The sequence below is a fragment of the Accipiter gentilis genome, chromosome 9 (genome assembly GCF_929443795.1).
Source record: "Accipiter gentilis chromosome 9, bAccGen1.1, whole genome shotgun sequence".
Classification (NCBI taxonomy): domain Eukaryota; kingdom Metazoa; phylum Chordata; class Aves; order Accipitriformes; family Accipitridae; genus Astur; species Astur gentilis.
The window spans coordinates 36,359,739-36,379,739 of NC_064888.1; positions in this window are offsets into that span (position 1 = coordinate 36,359,739).

The following is a 20,001-nucleotide window of genomic DNA, read 5'->3' on the forward strand; positions in this document are numbered from 1 at the left end:
CCAATAAGACCGTTGATTAGGCTACAATGATTCAATTCAAGCAAATGGCCTTGTGCAAAGAGCATGCTCCAGTCCTTCTTGTCACCTTGCAGGGCAGAAGCCCTCTTCATGCTGCTCTCCTTATTCATTCCTTTATGGGAAATGTAGAGCAAAAGGAGTGAAAGATGGCAATTATCTAATTGGACTATTAACAAACAATTCTCTGAGTGTGGCTGTCTGGCAGTGGTTCTTGGGCGAGGTGAAAGGCCACATGTTGCACTGGCCCCATTCACAAAGAGTTTAGGGGCCTGAGAGGGAGAGAAAGAATTTTCCCTGAGAATTTTTCACACAAACGCCCGAGTATCCATCGGGCGTGCTCCTCTCCGCCTCGGCCTCGGCCTCGGCCTGCTTGGGCCGCTGCCTGGGAATTTTACCCACCTGAAGCAGGCTGGAGGAGCCGCGCGCTTTACTGCAGGCGATACCGGCGGGTGAAAGCAGAACGCGGTGCCCTCGCCGGGGCTGCTCAGCCCCACGGGTCTCATCCTGCTCCCGCCGAAGGAATAACAGCCCTCTTCCCCACGGGACCCAGCCTTTGTCCGAGGAGGTGGAATGGAGTGAAGGATCCGGTGCTGGGGCCTAAGCGTCATAAATAGGAAATTCAGGGGAGACAAGAAAAGAATTGGGGGAGGGGGGAGAAGAGACGGAAAGGGAAAAGAAAGGAAGAGAAAGGAAGGGAAAATAAGAGAAAGAAGAAAAGGAAAGGAAAAGGAAAAAGAAAAGGAAAGGAAAGGGAAGGGGGAAGAAAAGGAAAGGAAAAGAAAGAAAAGAGAAAAAGAAAAGAGGAAAAGAAAAGAAAGGAAAAGAAAGGAAAAGATAAGAAAAAGAAAAGAAAAAGTAAAGAAAAGGAAAAGAGAAGAAAAAAGAAGAGAAGGAAAGAGAAAAGAAAAGGAAAGGAAAAAGAAGAAGAAGAAAAAGAAGAAAGAAAAAGAGAAGACAGCAGTTCATAGATACATTTCAATGGGTTGACTTTAGTGGAGGTCTTAAATCTTGGTCCTTTTTCAACAAATCACAGAATAATTTATTTTTATTACCACTGTCTGAAAAATCAGATTGAGACTGGGGACGTGCCCCTAAGATTTTCATCAAGCCCTACCATTTCAACCATATTTATACGTACAACCGGACGTAGAATGTCCTTATTATGGACCAGGTTTTATTTTTCCTTACAGCCAAGGCATCTCAGCAACCTCTGGTGGTCTGTTGTTATTAGTTACTACTTGTATGGCAGTCATACCCAGGGGCCCCAAATAAATCACAGCCCCATTGTGCAAGGCTTCATGCAGATACATAGAGAGAGGATGGAATGAGTTCATTTCCTCCACGAATTCGCAATGCTGTGCAAAGGCCTGTTGTGTGAAGGGATGCTCGTGAAACAGTACGTTTAAGAGAAATTGGGTCCTTTCAGGGGAGGTGCAACAAGTGGATGCTGATTAGTGAGAACATTCTTCGTGTAGCTGAACTATAGGTTTGTGTTTAGCGGGTAAGCTTTGCTGTGTGATATACATACACGTATACACGTGTATGTACGCATAGGCGAGGTAGTATCAACAGTCCTGGCTGGACATGTTTGTTTAATGCTAAATAAAACAAAGTTCTATTTCAAGTATTTTTTTACATAACAGATATTTTTTTTAGGCAGAATAGGCATAATGATTCCCATAAATGGTCTCTGTGAAATACAGGGAGCAATTATAATTATATTTGCATAGGTGTGTGGGAGTATGTATGACATTTCCCCCCATGTTTTTCATTATGCTAATGTCTAGGCATAGGCCATAAGAATAAACATGGAGCTATTGAACTCAATTACACTGTTTGAAGCAGAATATCTGGAGATTAAATATTGTATTTGTGTGATAATCTGGCTTCCCCCCCCCCCCCCCCCAACAAGGACGTGACCCAAAGCTCAGTAAAGGCCAGGGGAATTTTGTTCTACATGTGTAGTATCTTAACAAATCCATTGCAACCCCCTTTTTGTCCATAGAAGTCAGTGCTATAAAAAGGCTTTCCCCTATTAAATCCGTTAAATTTGCTTTCACACATTATGAACACAGTACTGCTGAAGATCTGGAAATTCAAATAATGAGTCTAATCCTGCAGCAAACCTGTAGTGAGCAGACGAGTCTATCCACACACAGCTCAGTTACTTTAATCAAGGTCCACTCCTCTGCAACAAACAGCGAAGTCCAGAACAGCACTGGGAAATTCAAATTTTTACCATTTATAAAGTCAACAATTTCATTAGTCTAGCAGTCTCTAAACTTCCTTTCACCTATTCTCATTTCTTTTTTTTCCCCAATAGACTTAAAATAAAGCATTTTTGAATATTATGTTCTTTCAGGACATCATATGTCCCCTTCTTACTGTCATAACTCCAGGCACCTCCTCAGCTTCAGCATGCTTACATCTACGCTCATGTGCCACTGGATAAGCAGAGTAGGGGTCTCCTCTTTTCCCTTCAAATACTGCTCAAAAATGACTTAGCACTACACGGGTACTTCCTGGCTGTACTTTGTAGACTATCTTGTTGCCTTTCAAATACAGTTTTATTAGGTTCTATTAGCATTCTATTAGTAGAAGACTGAAAAATGTGTTTTTCATTGACTGCCACTATTTATACCATTCTTACCTCTCTTTGATGGGCAGGAAAGATACCCATTATTGCTACTACTTCCTAAACTCTTCTTTGTCAAAGAAATATTTCTGTCCTAAATTCTCTTCAAGGCTTGCATGCCAGGCTGGTTATCACAGTATGAGCATGGTGCTAAACTGCCATTGAGCTTCAGTGCATATGCTTGAAGTTAAAAGATTCATCAAAAGGATCCTGTGTTTAACTAATTTAATTTACTATATAACATGGATTCCTACCCAAATAATATTCCTTACAAGTACAAGCTTTTTTCCACTTGGAGAGTCGGCTCTTGCCCTCCTTTGCTATCCCTGCGTTGCAGAGTCATCCTAATAGACTTTGTCTTTGGTCTCAGCTGAAGAGGAAAGCAGAGCCAGCCCGGAGCTCACAGACACGTAGGTCAATCTAAAGATCTAACAACCTGCTCTGCCGTCTGCGACAGGCACCTATCGCTGCCCAGCCGGGGCAAATGTAAGAGGAGGAGTAAAGGCTCCCCCAGCACCCTCCCAGCCCTGAGCTAAAAAGGCCTGGCTCAGAGATCTTCTGAATCAAAAGACTTACGTCTGTGTTTAATAGCCCTAAGTAGATTTTTCTTCCATTAATTTGCCTAATTATTTTGATTCAAATTATTTGCTTTTGAATTTACAGATGCACTTGGCAAGCAGCTGCCAGGAACATTTTTTGGATACTCGTTTAGCACAGGGGATATGAACTGGTACCTCGGGGCTGAACATCTTCCTGGTTATTTCCAATTAACAGAGAATACGGTAGTTACTCATAACAATACATTCATGTGGAAATGTCAAGGAGTTGCTACAAAGAGGTCCTACCACACATCCAGCACCCTTGGCTAGTGTTAAAGGCAAATGAAGGAGAAAGAGAAAACCTCATTATTGCGTGGCCAGATGCTGCGTTTCTCTTGGCCGGGACGTTTCTGTCCAGCGTGAGTGACACTCTGTGAGCAGAGAAGAAGATGATCTTCAGGAAGACAGGAGGTTCACCAGAAGGTTCTTCTTTCATACAGGTCTCAGTGCTGTGCTAACCACCAGGAACTTTGAGCATCTTCTTGAAACAAAGCACGCAGCATAATTAACAACTACATTGTTCTTGCAATTATTCATTGCTAGGGAGGAAATTGCCATACAATTGTAGATGAACTCTGGAAATTTCAGCATATACGTACTACTGTGTATTCAGGGGACATTTCAGAGACATATGCTCAGCCCTTAAAGATGTTTATTTGTTCTATTTGGAATTGGCTCCACCTCCTGCAAGTGAGCCTAGAAAATTTTCCTTTTTCCCCACACAGGTGAGCAGTATCCTTGAAGAAGAGGACCGTGTCTTTATCTAGAAGCTGTACAGCATCTTTGAAGAAAAGGATTGAAGTCTTTGACTCAATTCAGCTTTCTGTGTGAAGTGGAAGATAAAGCTGTCATGTTTGCGGTAGTCTACATGGCTTGAAACAGTACTAATTCCACTTTCCTGAGGACTGATGCCCAGGTATATTTGTGGTGTTCAATGGCATGTAGGTCCCTGGATCATGATATAAAAGACATCGTCACATGGTGTGTTTTATGTGAAATTAAATGTCACAGGCTCACAAGAATTCGAACAGGTACAACAGCAAAACAAAGACAATTTCTCTCTGTTTTGTAAGTGGGCAACACCATCATACATCGGTATGAAATAGGGATGTAGCTCTGTTTCCAAATAGGCTTCACCAGCTCTCGTGCAGGTTGTGTCCTTCACGCTGGTGCCCTATGTATTCCTCTTCGAGCAAGCATAGTGCAAGACAACTGTTTAAAACAAATGAGCGTATCCAGACATCTAGTTAAAATGAAGTATGAGATCAAGCTAATATACATTAGTCCTTGTAGCTGTTACATTCCCATGCTTTGCTATACTCCTACTTACTAGCCTGATGCAGAACACAGAACTAGCTGCTTCTTAATTTTCCTGCATACTTTGCCAGTAATTGCAGTATTGTCTCTTCCAGATACTAAACTGAGCGTATTGGCAGGACTCAGCAGTGCTGTTCTGGAGGCCAGTAATAATGAGCATGGGTATCACACGTGTATCATGATTAATCACGTTGTGGTCATTATGAGCTGCCCCTTACAGTTATCAATCTGGACAGTAGATTAATACAAAGCTTCATTGCCTGTATCATGCCCATGGCATATGCGAGCCATCTAACAATGGTGAGACATGATTCTTTTCATGAGGGAAAACTGTGAATTAAGAGGAAATACTGTTTGTTCTCTGGCAGCAGATTGAGAGCCTTTGGTTTCAGCCTCAGCTGTGTCACTGACTCCCTCCGTAACCACCAGCACCTGGACGCTCAAACTCCCTCTGCCTTCATTTCACCCTCTCCTGACAGGGGTATTAGCTTTACCAACTTTGCTGGAGCACTCATGAGTATTTACCACCTCAAAAGCTGGTAGCCCATGCGCCTTTACTATCGGTGCTAAAGCTCCTGCAATCCTATTCATTCCCATAGTCAATACAAGCAAGCTTGAAGGTTTAAACAGCACGAGAGAAGTTGGCAAAGGTGACGTGTTCAGCGTAGCAGATGTGGTATGTGATCTGTCGTCTTTTCAATACTTGGAGTTTTAACATTGAAGACCTATGCATCAAAAGAAAAAAAAAAAAGTTGGATTTTGAGTTAAAACAATTCAGTTCTTTCATTTTGAAAGCTTAAGTCAGATGAGATTGAACACAAAGCATGTCTCAAATACTCCCAATCATGGTCTCAAGGAGCCAAGAGAAGGCCGTACAGGACAGTCTTGCTGAGCTGAGTCTGTTCCTTAGGTACCACCCAGTAACTAGAATGATGTGAGAGATCGCAAGCCTTCCCTTCACTCTGGAGTGAGATAAACTCTGCCATCATCCCAAGGCTTGTGTAGTATGGTAGCCAGTAGCTTAGTGCAAATCTTCTTGAAATGATATCTTTTGATTTCTTACTGCTGGTTTTATTTTATTATCAAGTACTTCTCCCATGTGAAAATGGGAAATGTCAACGGAAGCCACAAGTACAAACCATAACCAAAATCACATCGGTTTTGGAAAGTTTTGTCTACCTGGGTGCCCTGGTTACATCCAACAAATAAGAGGCTAAGTAGGAAATGCTTGAACTGGAAGTCTTGAAGGTTAACTCATACCATAATGAAAAATATGGTCACGTATACAGGAAGTTTTTGGACTGAATGTGTAGCCTGAATACTGGCAGGATTTTGTTACCTGAAATATAGCAGTATTTCAGATTGATACCTGAAGTAATGGTTCAATATACTTCCTAACACTTTGTCAGGGAAAACAATGGAAAAGGTAGGCAAAAAATCAGTGCAGCTTGGTTTGTTAAGACCCCTCAGAGATTGTGGGTTGGCTTAGGGTGACTTCACTTTATGGTGAATACTTTACCTGATGGATTTAAACACACTGGGAAGCTGAGCATCACGACGGCAGACAACTCTGAACATGGCTAAATGCAAGGTAATGCAAATCATCAGTGATTAGCTGTATAGCTCAAATAATCTAAAAAGCCCTGAATTTCCAGCAAGCTCTGAGGAAAAAGAACCTGCACCAGGAGTCTTCAGTGTCTGATTTACCTCAATCTATAGCAGCAGCTTAAAAAAAAAAAAAAAGATTATATGGATTTATTAAATAGAGATAGAGCAGAATGCCAAAAACCATCAGGATAACACAGGATTATGCCATAAATCCACATTAACTCTGTGTTCATTCTTTTTATCTTCTTCTCTCATGAGGTATAAGCAGAGTCTGAAAATGTTCAAGAAATGAGAATAAAAATAATTACAGAGCTGCTGGCATTAATACATGAAGGATGGCAAAGTCTAGAATTATTTTTCTGGGAAGGAGAAGATGAAAGTGGAGCTGACTGTAGAAGTCAAAATTCTCAAGCACACAGTAGTGGACCTTCTTTCTATTTTACCACATGAGAACATCAGGTTAAATTAAAAAGCAGCAAATTTAGAATGAAAAGTAAATGCCCAGACACATGTCTCATCACCTATGGGAGCTGCTGTTGCAGGAGGTTACTGAGGCAAATACCTTGGCTTGATTTTAAAGTGAATTGGACATTGTTAGGATTACCTCATTACACAAGGTTGCGAACAGCGATCAGCGTGATTGAACCTTACACCCTGGCTGGACACTGATCACGCGAAGGAGCGATGCAGAAGCAGAAGCGTATTGGTTTGGGGTTTAGTTTGTTCTTATTACAGGATATTCTGTAATATATCGGAAAGACTGATGGCATTGAGTAGGAAAAAACTAGAGTAGTACATTTTGGACAGCAACTAACATTAATACTTATTTCTACCTAACTTGCGCCACTGGTAAGAAAAGAAGTAAGAGTGTGATCAGTGGAAGAGACAAGCCATTTGGCATAACCGCATCGTAGGGGAGGTGGAAAAGCATTTAGTGAAACCATTTTGTCTCAGGTGTCCCCTTCGTGGGAAAATACATTTTAGCTCGAGCTTCAGCATTAGCAGGAAAGGCAAAGGCGTAAGGATTACTGGCTCCAAAATATGCTTCTACCAAGCCAATGGACACTTCGCCACTAGTGCTGTGCAAGATTGGGACGTTGGAGGTAGAAAGGTACAAGACATATCTCATATACTGTGAGGCTAAGGCAGCAAGCCATCTTCTGCTGGTACATTACCCAAACTGTGAAGGACAGCTCAGCAACTGCTGTTCTGTAAAGCCAAGTCTGTTGAAGTCTGGAGCACTGGCAAATGCTTTGGGACTGGGGTTTGTGTTTCTGCAGAGCACAGGCAAGAACAAGGAGGAGAAGAGCAAGAAGAAGAAGAGATCTTTTGTACCGGTGGACTTCAGCAGATTCCTTTGACAAAAGGATCTACAAAATCTGGAAACCAAACTCCTTGAGCGCCCTTACGGTAGAAGGTGTATTCCACCTCCGGGTGCAAAAGAAGGATGATTTATTATGTTTTCAAGTTCCTAGAAGGAAATAAACTATGTAAGAGAATAAGACATCCCAGAGTCTGGATCCGTGCTGGCTGAATTCTAACGTTCACTTTTGCATAAAAGGGGTAGTCCCAGGCCCATAGTAGTTGCACTGTCAGGAAGAAATAATTTGGGCAGAAATATGGATCTTTCTACCATATCACTCAGTTTCCTATCAATGGATTTAAAGGCGTTTATACATTGTTACTGTTTTGCTTATTTATTTATGTAACAGAGAGATACAAATCTCAAATAATAGTATGTTTCTAGAAACTGAGATATTCCTAGGATATTGTTTGGCTATTTCTTTTGCTAGGATATTTCTACCACCCAGTAACACAAGGAAAATGAAGTTAGATTAATAATATCTAGGATCCCTGTATCTGTTTGTGCTCCCGATGGATGAGATGCTGTGCAAAAAGACTGAGTATGCTTTTAGACATTTACAACCTGAACAAGACTAATTGGATAAGAGAAGAAATATGGTTTATTTTACTTTTATAGATGGAAGAAAATGTTTTCTTTTATTTTATAGATGGAAAAAAAGAAGCACAGAGAATGCTATGTTTTCCCAGTGGTGCCAGAGAGACCGAATGAGATCCTCAGGGCAGTGCTTTAACACTAAAGCATCCACCAAGAAAAGAAAAAAATATTCAGGAAACAGAGGGGTTAGGCAGCGGGGAAGTTGGAAAATTGCTAAGGCCCCACTGCTGAGTTCTAAGGTGTAGAAACGATGCTAGTCACTCCCTGCCTTTTAATATGACACATACAACATCCACATGATGTCTAGCCATGAAGGACAAATGTTTGGCATGTTTTCAAAGGGCATGTTCTTGAAATGCTTACTCAGATCTCCATGTACCAGGTAAGAGAAGCAGAGGTCCAGCAGTAGCGACCTTTTCCATTTCAGGAGGATGCACAGCTCTGAGGACAAATTTTAAGCTCTTCCACGGAGACACGGTGCTACTGATGTTATTAAAACTGCTCTTGATTTAGACTCCTGCAGATTAAGGTCAACTCCAATGACTGCTCAGTTAGCAACCTACTGCCTGCTTAGTATGAAGCTGTTCCATGCAATTTTTTGTCTTAGTTTTATCTTTTCATGTTACACCTTCATTTTCTCCTAATGAAGAGCAGAATTGAATCTTTTGGTGTCTGTCTCCTTTTATCACGGGAACTAATTCATCATTGTGTTGGCAGCGGTCCTACTACTGTCAATGGGAATTATGTACTTTAAATGAAGGAAAATGAAGTCATGACTGTTTAAGAATTATGCTATTAAGACAGCACAATGTGTTTTATTTTTGTATAGAGCATTACATATGAAGAGTCAAAACTGCTTTGCTGCGAAAAGGGATAATAGACTGTACTTCACAGAATTGTTTCGAGTGGTGCTGTGATTCAGAAGGAAAAGGACAAATGACTGTACAGATGTGAAGAGAATAGCAAAAAAGCTGGACCTTCAAGGCAATAAAGCAGCCAGCAAGTTTCCTGACAGAACAGACACGGCAAAGGGGAAACGGAAAGATGAGCTTCTGAAAAGGGCTTAATGTCAGCTGCGCAAAAAATATAACCATGTTGTAGAACTTCAGGCTGGAGTAACCCCGCAGTCCTACTCCTGTCAAACACAGGCCGGCGCTTAGACTTGACCTAAGCACCACAGGTCAGCGTCCATTTACATGGAACGTGTATTTTCCCTGTTACCTTATGAGTCCGCGTGCTCGTGTCATCTCGAGATGACACGAAATACCGTGGGGAGACGCTGCACGATGCAGCCACCCGCGGAATGGGCCACCGCACTGGCTGGGGGAAGAGCAGGAGGCAGGGCAAGATGGGCAGCGCAGGGCTGTGCTGTCTCCTTTGGTCCTGGACAGTCCTTCCAGTTAGGGAAGAGCATCACCTACTTGCCCAAATTTGTTGAAGATGTCTTATCGGCAGGTTGGTATTGAGTTGCAAGCCTGAGTGCCGTCAACGGCCACGCGCCGTGTTGCAGGAAGGCTGCTCCAGGTGAAGAGCTGCTTCCTTATCAGACGGAGCGTCCGCTGTTGCGTGGGAAGGCAAGGGCAATGGTCCTTTCAGGCAAATGAATGCCACGTCTGGATTGCTTTTCATCTCATCGTGTTCCTAACCTTTGCCTACCTCCCTCCCATCCGCTTCCTTTTTAACGGGATCCATCCCATTGCCTGCAATCTGACGGGAATAAAAGGGGCGTGTGTTTGCGTTGCAGCCATTTCCACGCCTGCAGCTTGCCGAGCGGGATGGGATCCCACTCCCAGGGAGCTCCGGTCCTGCCAGCAGCGTGGCAGACACAGCACCCTGCCCAGCCTGGGGTCAAGAGGGAGCTGCAGGGAAAAGCCGTAGCGGTGCTGAGTTTGCTGTATCTGACTATCGGCCACGGCTCTACCTAAGCCGCAGTCGCTGAAGCAGCTGAAATATAGATGAGCCCAAAGGCTGTGTCTTCCTCTCGGAGGAAGTCTCCGGAGGATCTGGAAACATGGCATGTGCTGCATCCCGTGCCTGCCTTCCACCCCACTGCCTCCCAGGCGCTTCCTAGCTGCTCTGCACGGCTGGGTGCTAACGTTTTTGCTTTGGCGGGTGCTTTTCGGCTGCGTTCGAAACCCTGCCTTGCAGCAGGGCAGGTGGGCCACGCAGAGCAGGCAGCGCAGACCCTGCCAAAGGAGTTTTGGGAGCAGATGAAGTGTCCGAACAAAACAATCCGACCCAAATGCATTTCACAGAAAGGGCCATACAGATGGTCGTCTCAAACATCTCCCTCGCTTTGCACTGTGTTAGAAAGCTCAGCTCTGTTTAATTCACTGGGTTGATTTTGCTGCTGCACCTTCAGCTGGAGCTTAGGCATCCAGGGTAGCGGGGCTCTTTCTCAGAAATGCTAAGAAATGCTTGCACAAAGTTGAAACATATTTTGCCCAAGTAGATTTGCGATCGATAATCTCTTCCAGCTTTATTTTTTCCATAGAGCAGCTTTTGGCATTTTCTATTATCCAATCCCTGTCCAAGCACTTACTCAGCAACTGCGGTGAGGTAAAGGAAATGTTTATGGTCTTCATTTTTGCAGAGGTGAGATGGGAGTATGGGCAGGTGAAGTGACATCCCTGAAGTGGAACACTGAACTTGTAACAGTGCTGGAGTGGAGCCTCGCAGGGCTTTGCAAGCCACACTTCTGTGTTTGCAGCACTTCTGCCCCGAAGCCCCAAGTAAAACGAGCCAAAAAATATGGTCTCATAACATCTGAAAGAACTAATGTGAATCGTTAAAAAATATTTCTTAGATGTTGGGATTTCCCTTTTCACCCTCCTTTAAAATAGTATTTTAACACAACATCCAGCAAGAATGTTCTTCCACTGTATAAAAAATTTAAAGTCTACTATTGAAATGAAATGCAAATAACACATTCAAAGAGTTCCAATACAGCAAAGCACTTAACTATGTGTTTATCTTTAAACACATCTGGAGCCCCATTGACTTTGACAGGACTACTCATACGCTTAAAGATAAGCCTGCTTTTGTTGGATTGTGGCGCTGAGGATGTAAGTGCTGGGGGAATCATTTTCATGCTCTCCAGAAAGGGCTTTAAATCACTTTTGTTTAAGGAGAGCTAACTGGTTGGACGTAAATGTACCTAACAAACCAATAGATCAAGATTAACTTTTATGCTGAGCCACTTGACATCTCTAGAAATTACTTACTGTTGAAGTTCCGTTCTTAAAGAAAATAACGATCCAATTATTTTTTAAATGAAATAGAGCTGTAGGAAAACCTTGATACCTCCACGTGGGAATTTTGTTTCAAAAAAAAAAAAAAAAGAGAAGAGAGACATAGCCGTGTTAAAAGGAATGCAGTGTGCACGTCTGAAGGGCAGGAGAGTTAGGTGGATTATTAGATTTCAGCACTTGAAAGGAGAAGCAGTGTGGTACATAATAGGACTTTGACAGATTGTCTGCTGTTGGTTTTGCTGTTTTGCTGGTGATGCTCTGAGATCAACAAAACAGACAGGCAGCAGGGCAATGCGGCCCTAAAAAAATATCAGTTGGCTCTAATACAGCATCTTTCATTTGTGGATGCTAAAGAGTCTAATCCAAAGTCCTTGAAATCAATGGAAATGCTCTCACTGACTTCAAGGAGCTTTGCCTCAGGCCCTGCACGGCTCATCTTGCCATGCTACACGGGCACTCGGGTCTGCTCAGAGGTGTGGATCCGGCAGGCTCAGCACCCCGCATCCCCTTGGAAGGCACGCAGGCACCGGGGTGGGCATCTTACCCCGGCCCTTGACATACGCACCCCCGCGCTTGAGAAAAAAAATGGGAAACAGCACTTCTGTCCTAGAGTCTTTGTACGTTTTCACTTCTTCCCGGTCCACTGCGGGCCGTGGGGACTCTGCCACGCTGGTGTGGTCCCCCACAAGTCCCCCTCCATCCCCTCCCGCAGCCCCCGTGTGCCACCGCTGCCTGCGGCACCGCGGGGTCTCAGGACCGCATCGCAGGTGCAGCCCATGCACTTCGACTTAATGCCTTCCCAGTGCTGCTTGAACTCCTAATAATAAAGAGCAGTTGTCGGTGTTGGGGGTTTTTTTTAAGTCAAAACCGGAATTGTTAATACTTCATGAAAACATTGCTTTTTAAGCATTGCCACCTCTGCTCTGTGCCTCGACGGGAGTCGAGGTTAGAAAAGTAATGGGAAATACAAGATAAGAAAGCCCTACCATCTAGGCCAAGCACAGCAATATAACATCGCTTCAGCGGTAATGACAATGGAGAAGGAATAGAATGCTGTCAGGGGATAATGGTGTCCTGCTGGCAGCTAAATATGAAAGCCAAAGCAGAGACATTTATAAAATAAACAAGCATCAGGGAAGATGAGACATTTAATACAGAGCAGGAAATAGTGATCTTTAACAATGGTCCATTCCGGTTTCTCTCATTGTTGTAGAAATAAAGTGGTGTAAATGAATGTTTTGTCTCATATATGTTTTATTGTTTCTCAGGCAATTACCGGACCGTGTTTGGTTTAGTCTAGAGGAGGGAATTGCACGTCATCCGATCCGAGGGCTGGTTTTGGGGGCGAGCGGGCCAGGAGGAGACGGGCTTGTTTCCTTTCTAAATCTGTGCAGTGTTCTGACCACCACCAAAAGCGACAGGCCAGGCTGTGTCACACCGATGTATGACGTAAGCAGTTTTACGTGACGGCAGAAAGATGCGCTGCAGCGTGGTGACATCATTTTGGTGGCAGAGCCTGGGTAGGCAGTTTCTGCACGCCGCCCCTGCACATCACCAGGCTGTGGCTGCTTCTCCAAGTGGTGCCAGCTATAGCATTAGGTAACTACATGATGAAGCAGATGGAATAAAATAACCGCCAGAAAACGGCCGGTTCCCCCCGGTTGGAGTCCTCTGTGCCTCTGTTGTATCAGCCGCACAGGTATGGGGTGTGCTGGAGGCACAAGTGCAGGGGGTTACAGTGAGGATGGAGAAGGAGACAGGAGATCCCTAGGTCGGGAGGGGTTCTGCCAAGGAGAGGGGACGGGGAACCATACCCTTCGTCAGAGGGCAAAATTACATTGAGACAGCGACATAAAATGCGCTACCCTGACCCAGAAAGCTTCCACATGTTGCCTTTCCGTACATTGGTCCTCTATGGGGTGCCAGCTCTATGTACATGTTTCACAGAGAAAACGGCAGTGAATGCAGGTTGGGGCCAAAGCAAAGAAAATCCCAACTTCTCCTATCACTTTAGAGAAGAAAAATGTGCAAGAAATATTATGCTGCTTGCCATCAATGTGCCAAACAGGGGAAAAAAGAGCAAGAATTTGGACATAATTAAGTAGTCAAGCTCCTGTCTGGAACGAGGCCCGAGTTGAACCCGCACTCTTTTATTAACCTTCTGTAGGGGGGGGGGGGGGGGGGGGGGGGGAAAGACGTTAAAAACCTGGTAGGGTCATGGTGACAGGTGTACAGATGAAGAAGAGAGAACACATATTTACGTTGTCAGAGGGATGTGTGACTTAAAGCTATGGGATAAAATAAGACCTAAAGAAAGAAAATACAGTTGACCATCAGAAAACACTGTCTAGCAACCCTTTTTTTTAAATATTTTTCTCTTTTTTCTGAGCTGCCTGGTGGTATAACTACCTCTCAAGTCTGCAGAGTAATTCTCATGGATTGTTCTTAAATTTAAAGCTGGACTGAAAAATGTAAGAAAATACTACTGAGTGAGGATAGATTAGGTAGCCTAATAGACCATTTTCCTCTCTGATTTCCATTAAGGTGATTAGCTGGAATGTTGCTTGCAGCATATTAGTGAAAAAACACTGGAAACACAGCCATACAGTGGATCCAATATCTCAAAATAATGTTTGTAGTAATAACAGTGATATAAAAATCCATCTCAGGTGTTTTATAACTCTAATTAGTGCCTGAGTGAATCACAATCTTTAATGTATGCATCTTGCAGCACTCCCCAGGAGAAGAGATTTATATCAACTGTTTAAAAGAAAACGAGCAGATATAAACAGGGATTTGGTTGTCTGGTGTGCAAGGGCAATCAGGAAAATTAATCTGAATTAACTGAAGCATGAATTTAATTTGGATCCTTCTGCCAAGTTACATTTTGCACATAATCCTCATTCAGAAGGAAAGTGTCTTCCATTGAGTGCAGAGTATTTGGCTCGCTGCATACCTGTTGACATCGATATCCATTACCAGTTTAGAATGGATTAGTTGCACTGTCCAGGGACTATTAAATAGAGAATTTGTTTGCATTTTTTCCGTGCTCAGGGTTTGATGGGCAAGCTGCCAAGCATTTTAGAATTAACTGCACAAAAACATCACCTCCTCTACAGTGGGGAAAATGGAATTGGCAGGGCTCGGTTTAGTTATTCCGTCCGGTCCTGGGGAACCGTAACTCACCTAGTGTAAGTAGGATGCCACAACCGGACCATGGGTCATCTAGCCCCAAACCCGGCGTCGGAGCGGTATGTTAAATCACGGATGGAGAAAAATAAACGCCTAATGGTCTTGAAGAAGACGGGAAGAGGTAGTGCTTTCGAGTAACTTCTTTTTTGAAGGTATCACTTTCAGACCTTCAGGTACCTGCCGCACAAACCCTTCCAGTTCACCTTCCCCCGTGGCCGCCCCCTCGTCCCGGTGCTCCCTTGCCCTGCACGGCAGAAACATCTCTTCTTCTGCCTCCAGCCTGCTGCATCAGGCACCAGCCAAAGGCTGGGGGGGGAATTATTTTAAGTGGTTCATTTGGGAAAGTGGTGTTTGATGCTTAGTGCTCCTGGCTTTATTTTAAACCGTGGCAAATTAGCGCCAGGGGGGAGGAAAAAAAAAAAAAAAGGATTTAGGGAAAATAAAACAAAACGAAAGAAGGAGAAGAAGGGGAAGCCGACAAAAAGCTCTTCTGAGATGTTGGCCAAGCCGGCGCCCGACCGAACGCCGCTGCCTCCCGGGCGGCTCTCGGGGCAGGGAACGACCCCCCCCCAGCCCGGCGCGGGGTGGGAAGGGGGGAGCGGCCGGGAGGACGACCGGGAGGTCGCCGGGAGCGACCTTCCCCTCCCGCCCTGCCCCGGGACCCCTCCGAGACGCCCTCGCCGGGGCGGCCATCGACCTGCCGGGCCGGGGGGGGGGGGGGGGGGGGTGGGCGCAGGGACGGACGGCGGCGGGAGGGAGCCGAGCCCGGCCCCACCGGGCTCACCCACCTCCCCGGACCGCGTACTTAACGGCGACGACACCCTGCCGGGACCGATGCCCACCCCACGGCCACCTCCCCGCACGGACGCCGGGTGGCAGCGGCTGCTCCTCCTCCTCCTCCTCCTCCTCCTCCTCTTCCTCCGGCCGGGGAAGCCTTCGCCCGCCCTGCGGCCCTGGAAGCGGCCCCTGCCCGGAGAACCGACCCGCCCCGGCGGCGCCCGTCGGGATCCGCCCCGGGAACCGCGGGACGGAACGGGGCGGGGCGGGGGCGGGGCTGGCTCCTCCCCTAATGGGGCCCGCCCCGCCTCCGCGCCCTCCGCCCCCCCCCGCCCCCCCGAGAGCGCCCCACCCGTTCCCACGCGCGCCCCACCCGTTCCCACGCGCGCCCCACCCGCTCCGCTCCCAGCAGCAGCCCGGTGCGCTCCCCCCCCCCGGCCCGCGCCCACGCCACCCCACCCCCCACTCCCGTCCCTCTGCGGGGGCAACGGACACGGACACGGACACGGACACGGACGCTCCGAGCTCCTGCCGGGTCCCGCCGCCCCCAGCGCGGGCGGAGGAAGCCGAAGCCACCGCCGGGTCCCGCTCCCCGGGCGCGTCCTGCGGCCGCCGGTGCCGTGGGCGGCCGGGAGGCACCACGCCAACTCCCCCCCCCCCCCCCCCCCCCCCCACTCCTCGCCACCCCCTCCCCCTGGCCCAGAGGCTCCCGGGGCTGGCGGGGAGCCGCAGAGGTTTCTATTCAGGACACAGACACAATGGGGAAACAAAACCTCTTTTTTCCTTTTCCTTTTTTTTTTTTTTTTTTTTTTTTTTCTCCTTCTGTTTTTCGTGCGTGCCACCTCCCAAGATGGAGAGGGGCGTTGGGGCTGCGAGCCCCCAGCACACACGGTGATGGGCTCCTCGCCTCTCCCCGCCCGGGCTCGCCCCCAGCCCAGGAGCCCTTCGCTGACCCGCAGCGCGGTCAGAAACAGCCGAGGACAGGGAGGAAGGCACCCGCAGCATCTGGGAAAAAGCGTGGGCTTGGGTGGGGTTTTGTTCGGCTGAGGGGAAACCAGGAAAGAAAAGATAAGCGGCAGGCTGAGGTCGTAATTTTTCCTTTATCCCGTTAGAGAGTAAGAGCAGAAAGCGTGTTTTTCCACGGCAGGAAGAGAAGGGAATGAAAAAAAAAAAAAAAAAGAAAATAGTGCGGGAGAGGAGGCAAATACAGAAAACGAGAAATACTGCTTTAACGTGCTTTTTGACATCCGAAACGAATTAATTTATCTCGAGTAAACACAATTTTGGAGAGATTTGCGAACCTCCGCAACACATTTTATTGACTCGCTAACGTGCCTCGCACGTGGAAGCGCCACTAAAATCGTTTTCGGTGACGGTGGCCCGTTCTTTGAAAGTGCCGCCTCGCATCTAAAAACCTCCTTTGATATTAAACAGGTTAGGAGCACTAAACGATTTAACGGAAGGATTATTTTTTTTTTAATAAACCGAGGCATTCGACAGTTCACCAGCTGCTTTAAAACCTCTCCCCGCGGCGGACGGTCGAATTTTACCTTCATTGAGAGACGATTTTGCGGCATTTGCCTTTGCCTTTTTGCACAGCAGGTGTCAGGGCTGGTTTCTGGAAAGCAAAAACCCACTGAAATATTTAATTTTTTTTCCCTGCCCCATTTTGTCCGTAAAATCGTTTTCGTCTCTACCGTCGACGGTCTTCGGGTCCCAGAGCGGCGCAGGGAGGGCACCCAACGGAAAAACCGAGGAGCTTTCGCGTAAAGGAAGGAAAGCTCTAACACAGTAAATCAAATCGCCCGCTCAGCTCTTGCAGGTGTTTTCTTTGGGCCAAGTCGAGAGATCGATCGCGCCGGCCCCGAGGGCGGCGGCGGCGGCGGCGGCTGCCGGGCGGGAGCGGAGCCGCGCAGCCCCGGGCGCTTCCCCGGCGGCGGGGCCCGCCGGTCCCCGGCAGCGGCTGATGCCTGGAAACGGGCTTTCGGTTTCCAGGATCTCCGACCGGCAGCTTCGCCGACCTTATCTGTGATTTTTAGGGGTGGTTTGGAAACCCAGGGTCAAGCGTTAACTCCGCGCCTGAGAGGCGCTGGACCGCAGCCTCTCCCCAAATGCGGCTCCGTGACTCCTTCCACGGGGCTGGCAGCGGTTACAACGAGAGATTCTGCCAGCGGACATCCACATCAGCCCCCCCCCCCCCCGGCCCTCCCCACGCAGGACCTGGCCCGGCTCCATCTTTCCCTCTTCGCCGCCGGCGGTGGAGCCACCGCTTCCCAGCCAGCGGCTGACGGCCGGAGGGTAACGGTCAAGCCGGGTGTTTGCCTTTGATTTCTTTTCTTTATTTTATTCCCCAGGCTCGGGCAGGCATCCCTCGAATTTGTGGGCCCGGCCATGGACACGTCGGGGCCGGGCCACGGGGGTCCTCGCTGCGCGGGTGGGAGCATCACTCGGTACCGGTGTGGCCGGGGCTCTGCGCCTCTCCTCGGCCATCCCTCGGTAAAACCAACAGCAACGCCGAAAGGCACCAAACCCATCCTCGTTCCCTTATCCAACCCTCAGAACTGGCAAACTCAAACTGGGGGACCCCGCTCCCTGCGAGGGGGCAGCTCGGTTCCCGGAGCCTCACCGACCACCGGGGCACGGAGCAACCCGAAGGGTTGGGGGCCTCCCGGCAGCTCAGGGCTCTCCCCCTCGGTGTGTGCTTAAACCAGGCAGTGGTCCCCTCCGAGGGTCCGAGGGGATGCTGGGCTGGCGATGGACCCCCTAGGCGGGGGATGCCGGGTTAGGGACGGCACCGGCACCTTCTCCCGTCCGGCCACAGCAGCGGGGATCGGGACGGGGGAAGAGGGACAAGCGGCAGGACGGCATCCCCCGGGGTTACATCCTTTCCCTCTGGGTTTCAGGGATGCTTCGAGACCTGCTCGCTCGGGAGCGGCTGTGGGTTTTTATTTCCGCCGCGCAAGTGCCTCTCCTTGGGGTCCTTCCCTCACCTCTTAGGTCGGCATCTGCGGGGCTCTGGTTGCTGGGATCGCCTAAACGCAGGAAAAACCTCTTTCTCCCCATTAAATGCACACGGGGGTGGGGGAAGAAGGCTTTTCCAGGAGGGGTGAAGATCATGGAGCCCAGAGATCCAGCAGCCGGTCCCTTGGGTAAAGCGGAGCCTTTTTGCCCCAGCCAGCCCTCATCTGCAGCAATTAGGGTACCACCCTGCACTCTTCCCCGACGGAGGGGTGGATTTGCTCCCTCACTCCTTGTAGCAGAACCAGCCCCCTCGCCCTCCTTCAGCCAGGCTCAGCGTTTCCCTCACGTACACCCTAGGCTCGATAGTTTTTGCTCCTGTTAAAGTCACCGCCATGTGAGAAGTGGGAAGTTTCCGTCATACCTCTGTGGGGGCACTGGCGAGATTCAGGGACATCTTGGAGGAGATGGAGCCCTCTCGTCCCCACTCAAGAGGACGCGGAGATGCAAGCACAGCCACGGGCAGGCCTTTCCCACGGCTCGGCGGCTGTGCCCCCCCCGCCCCCCAACCCATCCACTGGGCTTTGCAGGGAAACAGCAGTTTTCTTCCCAGGAGGAAGCACCACCCTGTCTTGCACATCTCAGCATGGATATCTGTACGTGGGGGAGAGTTCAGCCCTCTCAATAACTCCCCCCCCACTCGCTCCATCCCCATCCCAGTCACTGGGATGTCCTGGTGTCTTCCAATCCCTATACTCCTCGCTCCACGTTTGCCCAGGCCAAACCTGCAGGCTCGGATGCTATTTGGAGGGGAGGAGGCAGGCTTTACCCCCTGGATCCCGGTGACTTTCCTTGTTGGGCCCATGGGAAAGGGGCAATGGGGAAGGGTGGTACTTGCTGTGGCTGCCCATTGCTCGAACATCTGTATTGCAGGGACCTCAGCAGAAAATCTCTCCGAGGGCTTCCCTTTATTTCCCTACCAGGAGAGGCAGCTCCCTCCCTTCCTTCCCTGGTGGATTCTGAGCGACAAGGATGAAAGGCGGTATTGGGCTAATTCCCCCCCCACCCCTGTCAAATCATCCACGACCCTTCCCAGCCCTTCCTGCTATCACGACATATTGCGATGCTTCACTGCCTGGAGCTGCGTCTGGCTCTGGGAGGAGCCCTCCGGGATTTAGTAGCAATCCTGAGTGTGCGCCTGGTGATTGCCATGCCCAGCAGTTAAGCGACCGTAGGCTGCCTCACCGAGTGCATGAGAAACCTGGCTGGTGCCATAGGAAAGCCCGTGCCAGGTATTTGCGAGCGGTCTGAGCACACGAGTGTCCTGGTGCTTAAAAGAAGGCGTGGAAGAAAAAATAAGGTTAAGATGGGAGCATGGTTTATGGACTCAGGCAATCGTCCACCATGGTAATTCCTCTCTGTGAACCCCTCCTGCACTCTTACAGGTGAGGGAAGGTGCTGCAGGTACACTAACAGCACGGAGCTACAGAGACTTCCAGCCGTCTGAAACGCAGCAGTTCCTGGGAACCGCTGCTGCTCACACCGCTTGGCTCAGGCGTCTCTGCTTTCCTTGCATTTAACATTGATAAAGACAGAGGAAAGAAAAGGGCTTGGGAGGGCACGGACGTTCGTCATGGCCATCACAGATGACTGCCTCAGTGATACTTAGTTTATATGAAGTCACTG